This window comes from Alosa pseudoharengus, unplaced genomic scaffold (genome assembly GCF_046254945.1).
Source record: "Alosa pseudoharengus isolate Yale_2024_CS ecotype anadromous, Long Island Sound unplaced genomic scaffold, YU_APseudo_1.1 YU_APseudo_1.1_scf_10, whole genome shotgun sequence".
In the NCBI taxonomy this organism is placed as follows: Eukaryota; Metazoa; Chordata; class Actinopteri; order Clupeiformes; family Clupeidae; genus Alosa; species Alosa pseudoharengus.
In genome coordinates, this window is record NW_027468565.1 from 38,594,761 (window position 1) to 38,609,980 (window position 15,220).

Below are 15,220 nucleotides of genomic sequence, written 5' to 3' on the forward strand. Positions count from 1 at the left end.
GGAGAGCAGCAGCAGATAGCCCTCCCCCCTACTCCTGTGCGTTTCTGAAAACGTTTTTTAAAAGCCAGACTGATTAGAGGTGTCAGATTCCAATGCTTCTACAACTAGGCTAAAGCAGTACAACATTTTAACACACAGAAGCCAGGAGCATGGAGCCACTGATTTCTAAAGCATACAGGAAATCTGTAGCGTCTAATGTGGTAGACATCTGTAGTTTACACAGAGAATCAGGGACCTGTATTAGGTAAAAGTAGCCTAGACATACCAATGCTGCAGAACTCACATTTGAAATGAAGTGAAGGTAATGTTATAGAATATGGCAAAGAATCCAGCAGGCTGCAACAGGATGTGCAGTCCATCAACATACAGTACACTCAGAATATATTCCCAGTCAGTGTTTTGGGTGTCAATGCCCTCAGGAGCCCCCTCAGAACGGTTCATTTATCCGTTTAAGTGAGAATGTAGGGCACAATCACATACAAGTTGGGGAGCTGTGAGGAAATGAACCAAATTAAAATTCATGGCTGGGTTCCTCATTACTGCGCTCAACATTAATCCCCATTGAGTTGACGCTCGGTTTGGGTACATTCTATACACCAGAAAAGAGCAACAGCTTAAAGGATACTCTCTGGATCAGAGTTTAAAATTTTCCCAGAAAGCAAATGTACCGTGTGCAGATGCGTACACAGCACAGAAACCTCAACCTCTAAATATCTGGGTCATTCCTTTATGCTCTGGCTAGTAGCTAACCTAGTAGAGGAAAATCAAAAAAAACTCCCTTCTCCTCAGCCTTTGTGTCTTTTGGCTAAAAACGTTAGCCTTCCCATGCTAAATAACAACTGAACATATAGCTTAGCCTGTTGTGTGAAATGGCTATGAGTGTCCCAACATATCTGTGCTATTGAAGTAAACGACTCAAAAATCACTGCTGCTCTCTGGATTAAAAAGAAATTAGGCCATATCTCGGCAACTTGCCCTGAAAGATTTGTCTGACTGACTGTGTGCCAAAACCAGAGTTGAAGTTGGACTTTTGAACTGTCTGCAAACTCCACGTCACCACAGCCATGACAACATGAAGGAGAGTTCTCTTAGGCTCAGTTATGTAAGCGCATGGCCATATAGCAGCCAATGTGTTCAGGTTATTTAAACATGGAACACCTTGCACAGATTATGATGGCACACTTTATCAAATTTCCCCATAATATCCTCTGGTTATGTTACGTCTTCAGCGCTTGTTGACACAAGTCCCCTCCACAACGTGCCAAACAACTAAAACAGTCTCTTTCTCTACCTGCAAATTCCTAACACAGAGCATGCTAGGCTAGGCTAATTCATGGAAAATAGATCCTTGAATATGTTAACGGAAGCCTGTGGATTTGGGGTGGGGGGGGGGGGGGTGGCATTCCCATAGCTGAAGGGACTACGACAGGTAAGACAGGATATGGGGTCATGTTTCAGTTCCCTAGATAAGACTCCCGCATGCTTTAACATGGTTGTGCTGCCATACTTTACTCTTTCCTCACATTTAGAAGACTGTCCCAGACTCTACTGAAACACCAGGGGCATAAGGCACATGTTTGTCACAGGACATTTTTAGGATTGGTAAATATGAATGAGAGAGCTCCATGCATAACCGGTTAAGAGCGTTAAAAACAGGCTTGCTGCTTGTGCGGAGTCTGACCAACTCTGCTGTGCTCCACTTCTCAGTGGAGCTTAGCTTTTTTGCACAATGAGCCAAAATTGCTAAATGTGTAAAAGTGTTTTACACCATGCTCTTCGAGATGCTTGGAGAAGCTGTGGCTCTTTCATGGCATCTTACAAAACACCCTCTTCATGGTGCAGCTCTTCAGCTTTGTTGGAATATTAACGTCACAGAGACTCAAAGGGAAGATGTCTCTTGGATAAAACATTTACAATGGAATCAACAGGAAGTAGACTCCCATTGTGAAGCTGTCTTGTTCCAGGGCTCTGAAATGATGTATGACATGGATCTGAGGCCGGCTCTGCGTGAAGGTGCAGTGGTGGAGTTTGCCCGCAGTCAGAAAAGCCTGGTCTGTGTAAAACACGCTGGAGTAATTTGCAGTGTTTAGTGCCTGCCTATAACAACAAGTAAACATCACAATAAACTCAGGCCTGCAAAAGAAAACAAGCATGAGAATTTGCTGCGCCAGTTCAAACCACTGAATAGCACAAATAATCTCTCATCGCCACACAGCTCTCCTTGCAACAGAACAGAAATGCTTTTGAAAAGCTGCCTAAACCTCCCACCTGAAAAAGTCAGACAGACAGTTCCATGAGGTCACAAGGTTTCATTTTTCATATCTCACCCAAAGCTTAGGGTCATAGGTTAGGGAAAAAGCCTGAACCAGCTACTCATTGTTCTGAAGGACCAAGACAATGGAAGAGCAAACTAATGGCCACAAAGTTCTACAGCAACTATTCACAACCTGAAGGTCATCGATGACAGAGCAACACATAGCATACTAGGTGAGGTCACCTAGTTCCACATGAACTCCAGACCAATACACTGATGTGTAGGTGACTATGGGAAACTGTTGGCATATATTGACATGTTTAAATGTCTTATTCATCACACTTATGTCATCTGTCTATGAAAGCATCAAATTTTAAGATACACATGCTCATTACCTTAAGTGCTAGTCTACCACTACTGTATGCTTTCTGTAGGCTACTTAAAGTATGAGGGTTACATAGAAAGCTGTTGGTCAGTGAAATACTTGAGGGTATCAGACTCTGAACTAAAATGACAAAACTCAGTAACACCAGCAGCTACCTCCTAACAGCTCATCTGCCTCATCCCAACACCTGACCATGACCTTGTACTCCAGGGTAGAAACAGCCACAGATGAACAGAACTCCATAACAAATTCATGTTTCCTATAGCATTTCTTTCAGTTGTTAGAAATAATATAGCTTTAATGACAGTTAAACTGCCTGCCATCAACAGTAGCCTATTGAAAGAGAAAGTAGGCTAACGTTACTGAAAAGTGAGGAGAAAGTTAACATAGCCTATATGCACCTGTTGAGGGGTTGACACTAAAACATAGTGTGCATGATGTACTTAAATCTGTTTCAAAACAGATACAGCAACATACTTTCGTAAAATAAAGTTCCCATATATAACCTGTTTAGATTCAGAGGCAATTAATAATTCTAAGCGGTGACTGGAAGGACTACATGTAACAACAACGGACAGTAGGCTACAGGATATCGACAAGGCTGCATGCGCAGGCGTGCATGCAAAAATAAACTGGACCATAACAATGCCCGAATACATAGTAGCCCCAAACAGTTACTGATCACAGATCAGAATCCTGAAGTAGCCTACTATTTCATCGCACAGCGGCTCAATTTCTTTGTATCCATTTCTAGACTGTTTTCTTGGTGTAATTAGATCTGTGTATGCCACATACAATGAAAACAGTCGGACAGTGATATGAATCAATAAATGCTAGTTTACCTTGCATTGAACAGTCCAGACCGAAGCTGCCATATCGCCGAGAAACTCGTCAGCCTATGAGACTGTCAAAGCTATGACCAGGGGGTGGGGGAACAAGAAGGTAAAAAAAAAATCCCCTAACACACGTCCTTGTTTGTCTCCAATAGCACAGCTGCTGTCAAACTCCCTCTCCAGCCGCAGCAGGGCAGCAGCCGCGCAGCCCACCGCCCGGATGTGGCGTCATGAATGACAGGCGAGCAGAAGAAAACCCACACCCCCTGACACACCTATTGTTTCAACGAATAGAAACGCATCTTCTTTCCCTAGAGCAGGACGCCCCCTAACATTGAAATGACAGCAGCCTTTTTTCTCAGTCTTTGATATGAGTCATTTGCAATGGGGAAATTAACATTAGTGCGAAGATTGTTTCAAAATCTGAATTGTTCATGTATATATGCCAAACGTTCCCAAACTGAAATATATGCCAAACGTTTCCACAGAGTTTTTTCATTATTTCAAAAGATTATCAGTGGTTCACCTCACCTCCCAGTGCACATGCATGAGAACAAATTTAAATCTCAAAAAGGCCTATTAGCTAAATTGAATCCATCAGTTGTGATATTTTAATGACTCTAGGTGATGCTTAGGGTTAAAAAAACATTAGTTCCGGTGTTTTTCATTACATTAATAAATGCTAGACCAATTATAGGCCCCCATAGGCTACTTGAATTAGGCTAGGCATTTTCTGTTTCATATCATGGAAAAATAGAAATAACCTTACAGTATGTCCATGTTCCTTTGTTACATGTTAAATTCATATTGTTGGTGATGCCATGTGAACTATTATTAATACTGCTCATTAGCACTAGCCATTCTGTAACGCCGCTATCACACTTAACACAGCATCTGTTGTACATACAAGGCCACTGAAAGATGACTGGTTTGTTTCTGCCGTTGCCCAGGCCTCCAGATGACCAAGCCGGCCATGTCCCTGTTCTATCCCAGCCAAGCATACCCCATGGGGCGTGATCGGCTGTGTGTTCAGCATTCCCTGGAGCCACGTCAAGAGCATCGTCAGTGACCAGACGCATATCTGGACAGTGGACCATTGCAACAGCACCCTCTGAGGTAGACAGAAGTCTGGACCACTATTGTGCTGAAGTCAGCATCCGTGCGGCTAGAGAGGGAGGGCGGCATGAGATGGCCGTACATTTCATAATTCATGCACAACCCGGCACATGTCCTCACTGGACCTATCCAAGCCAAATATCAGCCGTCAACTTTTAGTGTTCTTCCTGGCCACAACGCTATGGTGAAATTATGTTTCTTAATTTTGCAAACGGGAGTGAAATATGTGCCCGTAGGGATGAATATATTACATCAGGAGCAGCACAGACAGGAGGAGTTAGGGAGGTGAGCCCTTAATATTGTTCTGCAAGAGAGGTTGCAAAACAGCAAATGAAAGACTGTAAGATCATTTAGTCTATTAAGGTTTTGCACCTCCGTTCTAATGTTACGTCACCGTCAAATATCACAATCTTCCAGAAATGTCTGAATTTCATATTATGTTCATGATCCTGTTCAAACATTCATTAGATTCACGTAATGTGACACCTGTGTGGAAATTAAGACACGATGGAGAAGGAAGTGTGATTTAAAAGAAAGATGATTTATCCTGAAAAAGGCTCTTGTATGAAATACCATACCGATACCAAACCTCCATATTATTTGGCTTTCTAAAGACACTGTACACTAGGTTCACACATTCTTCAAGTCACAGCTCCAATCTGTTTTTGTCTTGTTTATGGATTGTTCTATATTAGAAGCTTTTGGGTGGTAGAACGCTTTTGAAAAAGTACAGGAAATGGGCTGTTGTTGCCATCTTGCCTGCTCTGTTTTTGCTCTAAATGATACTTGGTAGCCACTTGGCTGATACAATCAGCAATTCAGGAAGGGGAATCTTATTTGTTGTCTTTTAGTGATCTCAGTTTATTTGCTGTGCTGACAGAAACATGCAAACCTGCCATTTCCCACCTAGTATTACTGCGGCATATTTTGGAGCATGACAGATAGAAGTGACAGATAGTGGTTTAGACTGACCATGTTACATTGTCATAATCTAAAGTCTGGAAGGCATACGGTCAGCTTCCAGTAAGGTTTTGGCAGAAGGCAAGGTCAGGCATTCTTTGTGGGCCACAATAATTGCAGGCTTTTAGGAAAGACATTTCCTTCAAGTGCTAAATATGGCTTTAAACAGCATGACTCAAGCAACCTGTATTCTTCCTCTTCACCAATTCTGTGCTGAAGTAAAATGACTACAGTCTGTCTGTCTCTGCACACATACATCCACTGAGTGATACAGTGAGTTACACAAAATAAACTGCATTGTTGTGCCATCCCAGAGAAATTAAAAAAAAATCTTCTGTCTTATCATTATGGTAATTTCTGTATTTTCACGTTTACCCCTCTATATAAGCATCAGTGAATTTGGTGTCAAACTAAATCCTCCTCTCTCTAACCTCAACAGTAGCAGCATATAGCCACTAGGTGGTACTCCCCTCCTCTTCATGAGTCGAACAGTTGCCTGGGGGAGGAACTACCCCTCGCTGTGAGACAGACTATAAAACCGTGAGACTCCTTCCCTGTGACAAGCCAAACACAGCGCCATTGTCTTGCCAGTTTTTAGTATTCCACTCAACCGCCCCCGTCCACAGGGCCAAGGTCCACGACAATTCAACTCGACTAATCGTCACAAAGTGAGTGGTGCTTTTAACTCAGCTTGAGCCACAGGAGGATCGCTAACAGCACAGCCTTTAATCTCACATTTAACATTCTACAACAACGCCACCACCAACAACAGGTCCCCACACTAGTCTCTTTGTGTGGGTCGTGGCAGAAAAATATTAGTGCTCATAGCGTGCCATGCTAATCTGTACTCAGATCAGAAAGAGATTCTGTTGGTATCAAGCTACTGTAGTAAATAGATTAGCAGGACATGGGGGCTGCCTTGATTATGTGACTCCCCTGACCCATTTTTCATCTCACTTAATTACATTGTCCTCTTTGACCTGCAATGCCCCGAATTACACAACATTTAGAAGAATTTTGCCCCCTGCTGAGACAGGCATGTAAAATGTCTGGCTATGGCCAAAAAACAGCCACTTCCTTCTTGCCAGTGATTAAAAGAGGATTTTCCCTCATTTACAATGCAAAGGATCGGCCACGAGGATGACTGTTGGTGTAGGCTACCTTTGTTTCAGGCTGGTCACAGGGCAACTGAAGTGGCACAAACCGAGTCCGTGTGACTGGGGGACAGTAATGAGGAGTGAACAAAATGATTTGCCCCAAAGGTGTTTTGTTCTTTGAGGTTATTTTAAGCCTCACACTGACTAAATGACTGGAGCAATCTATCGAGACAATTTCAACATGCTTCTCATAATCCACATGCAGGTCAGACATACAGAACTATCAAAGAGACAACGTATCTATATTAGACCCATGTCGTTCTGCAGGGCTGAAGTCCGCTCATCGGATCATTCTGTCCAGTGGCTCTGGCCCTCTCTGGTTCACCACCGCTGTTAAGGTAAGACTCGCTGTTCCGCCTCAGTCCGCTGGAGATCAGGAAGCCATGGCCTGTTTCACGCCGTAGGCACGCATCGCTTGTCAGACCGGAGGCAATGGTGCAGGAAGCCCTGCAAACCCTCTGTTCTTGTCTTGTCTGGCCTCCCGCGTCCCACAGGCCATGTAGCCATGCCGTGAACATTGCCTAATGGCCATGTGCCGTGCGGTGAAGCCCATGTTTTATTTATCCATAGGCTTAGCCCGCTCTTTCTCTCTCCTTCAGCAGTTAGCTGAAGCCTCCGGCTGAACCAGAGGCTCGGGCCATTGAGATCGATAGCACAAAGGGCGAAGGGGAAATAAGAGCCAAAACCATGTTTTAGGCAACAATCAACTGTTTTTATTCATCTCACACTGAACATGCACGAGCAATGTTTGGGGACAGGCAAGCAAAGCGGAAAAATGAATTGAGTGTTCACCAATGTGAGGCTATGTGCGAGTTTGGAACTGTCCTACCTGAAGTAATGTCTCACACCTACTATACATAGACATCCCAGGTGAGGTAGATTTGGGGGTTATTTTAAGGACAGTTCAGAATGCACTTAGCCTGCGTCTGGTCTTTCAGAATGGACTTAGCCTGCGTCTGGTCTTTCTGTGGCCCTGATGGACGTGGAGTCTGATGCTGTATCGCTGCCCTCCAGGGAAGGCAGTAGGTTGTATAGTTATCTCCTGATGGGGCAAAATCACTACCCTGAAACCACACAACCTACTACCTCACCCTGTGCGAACATCATTGGTTGCCATCAGGACAGAAAGTACCAGTGAAAGTCCTTTGCTCTCAGTACTTTGAGATATCAAGTCAGTGAACAAGTAGGATAGACACAATTTTTCATTATTACAATCATTATTACAATGATTATTATACAGAGGGAGAATACACCCAGATTATTTAACATCTGATATATCTTCACATATAAAATAGTGTATTTACTGCACCAAAAATGCAACTTTACTGACTGTCTGAATCACAGACACACACTATTTAATTTCACATCAAACAATTTTCATATAAACCTTCAGTTTTGAGTATAACGAAGGCACTTGTACTGCTGGAAGGATTGCATGGTTGGTCCATTTCTGGAGGACGATGACATTACAGTCACTTCAGGAAAGACAGTAAGTTGTATAGTTATCTGACAGGAAGGGTATGACCCTAAAACTATACAACCTACTACCTCACCCCAAAGGACAGTCTTGGTTCTTGGTATTCGCAGTCCATTGGCCAGGTAGATAGGTAGGCTGCAGTTCAAATAAATTATACAGTGACACAAATATTAATCATAAACCTTCACCTTAGATGTGCTTCCATTTTTCCTCCTAGATGAAAACACTCATACAGCCTCTGTAGGATAAAATAATTAGACAACTGGTCAATGCATGTGATACCTCTCAGAGAAAAGCATGCACAATGATGAAGCTAGCTGGAGAATAATGCACAAGTATGCAAAATGAGCATTAATGTTGTTTTTGAACTCTACAAAATGAGAACCGTGGTCTGAATGAATGTGAGATGTTGTATGCTGGTCAGATGTACATGGAGAAATGGAAATGTTTGCACATTATGCTAAATTACAAATAATAATATAAGATGTTGAGTGCACTGCTTAGGAAAGATCAACACACAAATTAAAGAATTATGCATTTTTCATCTTCATGCAAATACCAATGCTTGGAACAATGACAGATTTCTGTTTATAATTAACCTTTCCTACTAAGGCTATTAAAAAATCCAAATATGATTAAAAACCCACATTCAGTATGCAAAGACAGAGTAAAAACGCATTAATTCCTTACTTATTTTCTGTATGCCCACTTCGGTCCCAAATCCACATTAATACCCAAATCACGCCTCCTGTGCACCATATTACGCTAGATTACATCTCGGTGCCCCATGTGCACTGACCATTACTGCCTTTGCTAATGACTCTCACCTGTTTTGCTCTCCTGCGTGCCAGGGAGGAGTAAACGCTCACAGATCCCTCCGCTCCTCTGCTCTCCAGCCCCCCCCCTTCCTCCTCAGACGCTGTCCTCTGCACCTCCGTTTTGCTCAGAGATTCTCTATCTGTAGACACAAAAGGAAAGTTGGGTCAGTTACAATGCACAGGTGAGTTTCGGCCAAAGCAATCACAGAAGCACATAAACACACATACAGAAGAATTAGCATCTTGTGCTATGGAGATGTTTGACACAAAATAGGATGTTAAGATACTGCCCAGCACTCTCGGAACTGCTGTCTACCTCCAGTGTTTTCTGAAATTGTGACATGTTGTCTGTTATGAAGAGGTAGTCATTACTGAGGCCCATGACAAGTTACAGTGTCACATGATGACTACAGTGTTATGTGCCTGACCATAAATAGGACTTGATATGGTCTGGTGGGAGTCAGAAAAGACTGTGTGGGTACATCTCTGTATATCATTCCGCTCTCTGTTCATCTCTCATCTTTCACCAGCTCTCTCCACAGCACTGGCTCTGCTCTCTTCACACAACATGCCATTCAGCGACGGATGCTTTAGCTGAAATGTGACTTCTTGTCGATACCGGTTACTGTATAAATGGCAAGCTCAACACCAGCTCGCCTCCAGAAGCTTACGCAATCTGACAGCACTTTTTTCCGGGTGCTCAACGGACACCTGGTCCCCGATTGGGCGAGCACTTCTTCTTTCCTAAATGCAGCATCTGCAGCTGATATCACTTGCTGCCCGGCTCAGCCAGCCGTAGTGCAGGGCAGTGTCCCAGCATCCCATGGAGGCCTCGGCTAGTGCCCTGGAGTCCGGCCCTCTTACAGCACACACAATGCAGCTTTGGGCAAGGCTTTGCCAGCTGCTCACAGTTCTCACTGCCTCATCTCCAACGGATTCAAGCAGAATAGGTCAATGATGGGAGAGAAATAAAACACTCTTTTGGAAATTGAATAATATATAAAAGCAGAACATATACTAATGAAATTAGGAATAAGGAATTAATGGAAGTCTTTTCCTTCCTATATGTAAATAGAAAATGCAAAAGAGTGTATGATGTCTCAACTGTAATGCATCAGAAAGTGAAAGTGAGTACAATGCCTCTGAAAATTGGTTCACGTTTTGTTGGCAAGAATCATTTGGTCAGTAAAACATTAAAGTGCAGCTGAACTGGTTCACAGGGGTGAATGGGTGAAAGTTTACAGGCAGCTGATCAGCTGTGGGAGTAGTGCAGCAAAAGGGCTTTTCTCATACAGTAGCCAGGCCAACAGCAGCAGGTCCATTAGCTCCAAGCGCCCCCCAACACACACACACACACACACACACACCTCCAGGTACGACTGACCCCCACCCTTCCCTGTGCCCCCTGGCTGTGCCCCCCCCCCCCCTCGAGGCCAGAGGGCCGTGCAGACAGGAGGAATCCAGACAGACGCACGGCGACCATGCTTAAATAGAGAGGCATGCCTCCTTTTGCACCCCCCCCACCCCCTCTCACACACAGGTCAGCGGAGCAGGCATGGCCGGCCGGCTATTTATACCCGAGCCCGAGGGGGTGAGCGGGTCCTGTTACACGTGTGAGGGGACGACTGGGCCAGGCGAAGGGGGTATTCTGGTCAAAGTCAGACAGTGTGACCTCCCAACGACCTCTGGGGCTGATAGGGGGCCTTCATGGGGATTACAATATGTGTGCTGGGGAGGACAGAGCGGTGAAGTTCCACTGCCTCACAGCCACACACACACACACACACACACACACACACACACACACAGCCACACACACACACAGCCACACACACACACACACACACACACACACACACACACACACACACATACACATACACATACACATACACATACACATACACATACACATACACATACACATACACACACACACACACACACACACACAGCCACACACACACACAGCCACACACACACACACACACACACACACACAGCCACACACACACACACACAGCCACACACACACACACAGAGCCACACACACACACACACACACACACACACACACACACACACACACAGCCACACACACACACACACACACACACACACACACAGCCACACACACACACACACACAGCCACACACACACACACACACACACACACATACACATACACACACACACACACACACACACAGCCACACACACACACACACACACAGCCACACACACACACAGCCACACACACACACACACACACACACACAGCCACACACACACACACACACACACACATACACATACACATACACATACACATACACATACACACACACACACACACGTGTAGACATAGTCTATAATAGATATTTCCATACATATAGCCTGATTTTAACAAAACAAACATACTAAATGCTTTAAACATGCATGTACACAAAGACTCAAATTCATACACAAACCACAATGCACACACTACCAAATAATCATAAGAAACCATCTACATAAATACAGACATCCGAAATTGGGTGTACATCCAATGGACTAAACAGGGATTCTAGCTTCCACCATCGCAGATGATATTCAATCAGCACCATCTTTAGAGAAGAAAAATGACTCCAGTGCTGGCTGCAGTAGAGTGGACGATGCACTGTCCAGCCCCTGCGGTGGGCAGACACGACTGACTCCTCCACCAGCTGCTTTCCATCTCAGACACACACACACACACACACACACACACACACACACACATATATGCATCACTGCATGGACAAACACACTCACAAACCTGTACGCACACTCTTCTAATGCCATAAACTTGAATCTTAAATATTTGTTAAATATTAACTAAAAAAACCCATTGGGTTTGTGAGTGGCCTTGAGCAGTGTGGCTGAATGTCTACTAATCCACTGTGCAATCGACCACTCTTCCAAAGCAGCCCAGGATGACCTATCTCGGGCCCTTTAATTGACACTTGCGGGCTAGATGGCCGCCGGCAGTTCATGCTAAAGTAAATATGTCAAGATCAATAGCACTCTGGCTGCAAGTCTCTTCAGAGCACAGATGGACAGAAGTATCTCTGCTAAAGGATTATTTGAGGCCAGAGATGGCTGGAGCATGGGGGATTGGGCATAAGGATGTCCAGCACTCACATGGGAAATCACTCTTCAACAAGCAGTAGATATTATCATCTCTGCTCGAATGATTATTTCATGAGGTGCTTTACTCTGTAAATATGAAGCACTAGGCTATTAAACACATTTTCAAAACATGAAAACACACACACACACACACACACACACAGTATATGCAGACATACAGTACACATTAAATACAGTATATGACCTGATCATTTGTTGTATAGCTGTTGGTAGTAGCCTAACTGAATGTATTAATTTTCCAGAGAATTAAAGAATATTTCACTTTACAGAAAATGATTGCTTGAGCTATTGAAGAGTCTAAAGGACATAATTCCACATTTGTAAAATGGGAAACAAAAGCCTGGGACGTAGGGTATGGTGTGTTAGACTGACTTTGACAAGAGGCCACAGGGCCAAGTGGAAGACAGGCTTTGAGAACATGCCCATTTTCCCATCCAAAGCATTCAGAATCGTATCTAGATTCTTCCATAATCAACTTTTACCCTTTCAACTGATAAAAGATCCCATTGAATGTTACTGTATTACTTATACTGAGTAAAACCCCATGGGATCACTTAACTGACAGTTAATGCAAAAGACATTGTTTTCCATGAGTGGCCACATTTTCAATTTACAATAGCCAGAGCTGAGCCAAACTCATGCACCTGGCTGAAGCTTGGCATCGAGCACCACAATTTCCCCTCATCAGCGTCATAAAAACGGACCGCTGTAGGCTTGAGTCTGACGGGTTAGTCATACATGTCAAACAGGTGCCAGCTCAGTGTGATGTACGGCTTCCGTATCACAGCTGCATCCTCTGCGGAGGTGTGTTCGTCAGTAAGCCTGCAGTGTTGACCCCTGTGCAGAGCAACGCGTATGGGCAGAGCTCTGGCACTGAATGGCGGTCAACGCTGTCCGCTTGGAGCTGGAGCGGCCAAAGTGGCCAGGGCGGAGGGCAGGTGGGTGGACTCATGGTCACACCAACTCAGGAAGACGAACGCGGCTCAGCGGTGGCCTGGATGGCCCTGGCTGATTGAGACAAGTCATCAGTTCTGACATGTTCTCCTGACCCCCCCCTTGTGCCATCCAAGGGCCCTCACACCCGAGAGAGAGAACAGCATCTGTTGCTGGGGGCTATTTATAGGAGGAGCAGGGCAGGACGCATAGCTCTCCTATCACTGAAAAGCTCATCTGGAGGAGCCAGTGGATGGGCTGCCTTGAGTAGCGCATTAGCAGCTGGGCTAGCCGCAGGCCTTGCTGCTCACCTGCCACTGTGGGGAGAGGGGGAAACCACACGTGCAAGCATGCACTCGCACTGTGAAATGTGCCACGCCGAGAAAACAGTGCAAATCTGAATGTGAGCCTGGCCCATCTAAACAGACGAGCTACAACGAAAGACACAGGACTGCTGTTTTCGGTCAACACTTGACAATAAAGACGGAGCTGTGTGACGGAACACATTTCCCTTAAAAACATCTACTTTGATGTGAGGGCATGAGCGTCTTTCGCTGCCAGGGTGCCCTGTGAGAGTGTACGAGGGAGCGGCAGGAGCCCGCTGGGCTGCCATCTGCTCTAGAGAACCATAAGCAAACGCGGCCCGCAGGAGGCCCACTCCACAATATCACTTCCAAAGAGCCCGCGCTGGAAAATGTTTTGCTTGCTTTGGTCTCATGGTGGATGACATGGAAATAACTGTGTAATGGGCAGTCTTATGCAATGTCATTCATAATTCATTCCGCAAACACAATATGGACACCGTTTTCTGCGCCTTGCTGGAGAGCCGAGGCGCTGGGGATAAGAGCACGAGATACATCCCTGAACTCGCTGTTGCAAGTATGTGCCGCTTTGGATAAAAGTGTCTGCTAAATAAAACTCAAATTTAACTTCAACTTCAGATAATTGTCACAGTCATACTAACACTACACATTTCAGTTTCAGTAATGCATCACTGAAACTGGCTAATGGGTATATTCAGGCTGGTATCTCTCAATTAAGAGGACTATTCACAAGTCCTTCTGGTGTACTGCGGCTTCTTCTCTAGACCGTCCTTGAAATAGGAATTATGTCCACGTTTCTGGCTCTTGCAGAGCGCTACGTAGCTCACAGGCTAATCTCCCTGAAGACAGCAGGTCTGCTGGGTGTCCAGGCCCCCCTGTTGCTAAGGCCTAGCAGCAGCCGCAGCACTTACTCCAGACCCCCTGCTCCCTACTATTTTTTTGGGATCTAGAAGCCATATGCCTGGGTAATCGAATGCTTGGCACGGAGCTTGCGGCCAGTGGGGCTGAAGGAGCTGGCCAGCCAGGCTTGGGGGCTCTTCTGCATTGTAAGCAGGTTAGGTTACCGGCCAGACTGCCGGGGGAGCTGGGGGCAGCGTGCACACGGTGGCTGCCGGTTGGGGGGTGGGAGGGGGGAGGTGAGAGGGGGAGCTCAGGTCTGTCCAGCCCCTGGGTCCTGCCAGCACATTTTGCGCCAGTGGAAAAGAACAGTTTGTGGCTCCCAACCAAGGTCAGCTCTTTGAGACGAGCATCTGGGAATAGTCCAGAGCACTGCAAAGCCGAGTTTATATATATATATATATATATATATATATATATATATATATATATATATATATATATATATATATATATATATATATATATATATATATATATATATATATATATATATATATATATATATATATATATATATATAATATATATATATATATATATATATATATATATATATATATATATATATATATATATATATATATATATATATATATATATATATATATATATATATATATATATATATATATATATATATATATATATATATATATATATATATATATATATATATATATATATATATATATATATATATATATATATATATATATATATATATATATATATATATATATATATTACACAGGCCAAGTAATTTCACTGAACAATTGAAATTTTTTGACTGCCATACACTATTGCCTGTGGAATACTAGTTGTCCAAGTCTGATATGCCACCACTTGAACAAGTTGGCTATCCTCCCATTTGATTGCTGCACATGTGAGTTCA

At 44.1% G+C, this 15,220-nt stretch overlaps 1 protein-coding gene across 1 annotated transcript in view; it reads right to left on the bottom strand.

Annotated features, from left to right (window-relative positions):
* pparab (peroxisome proliferator-activated receptor alpha b) overlaps positions 1–3,695 on the bottom strand; it is a 37,169-nt gene extending 33,474 nt beyond the window's left edge. Inside the window, exon 1 of the mRNA XM_076271530.1 lies at positions 3,482–3,695. The gene's annotated coding sequence lies outside the window, so the exon portion shown is untranslated. The remainder of the gene's footprint in view (positions 1–3,481) is intronic.
* Between the last annotated feature and the right edge of the window lie 11,525 nt (positions 3,696–15,220).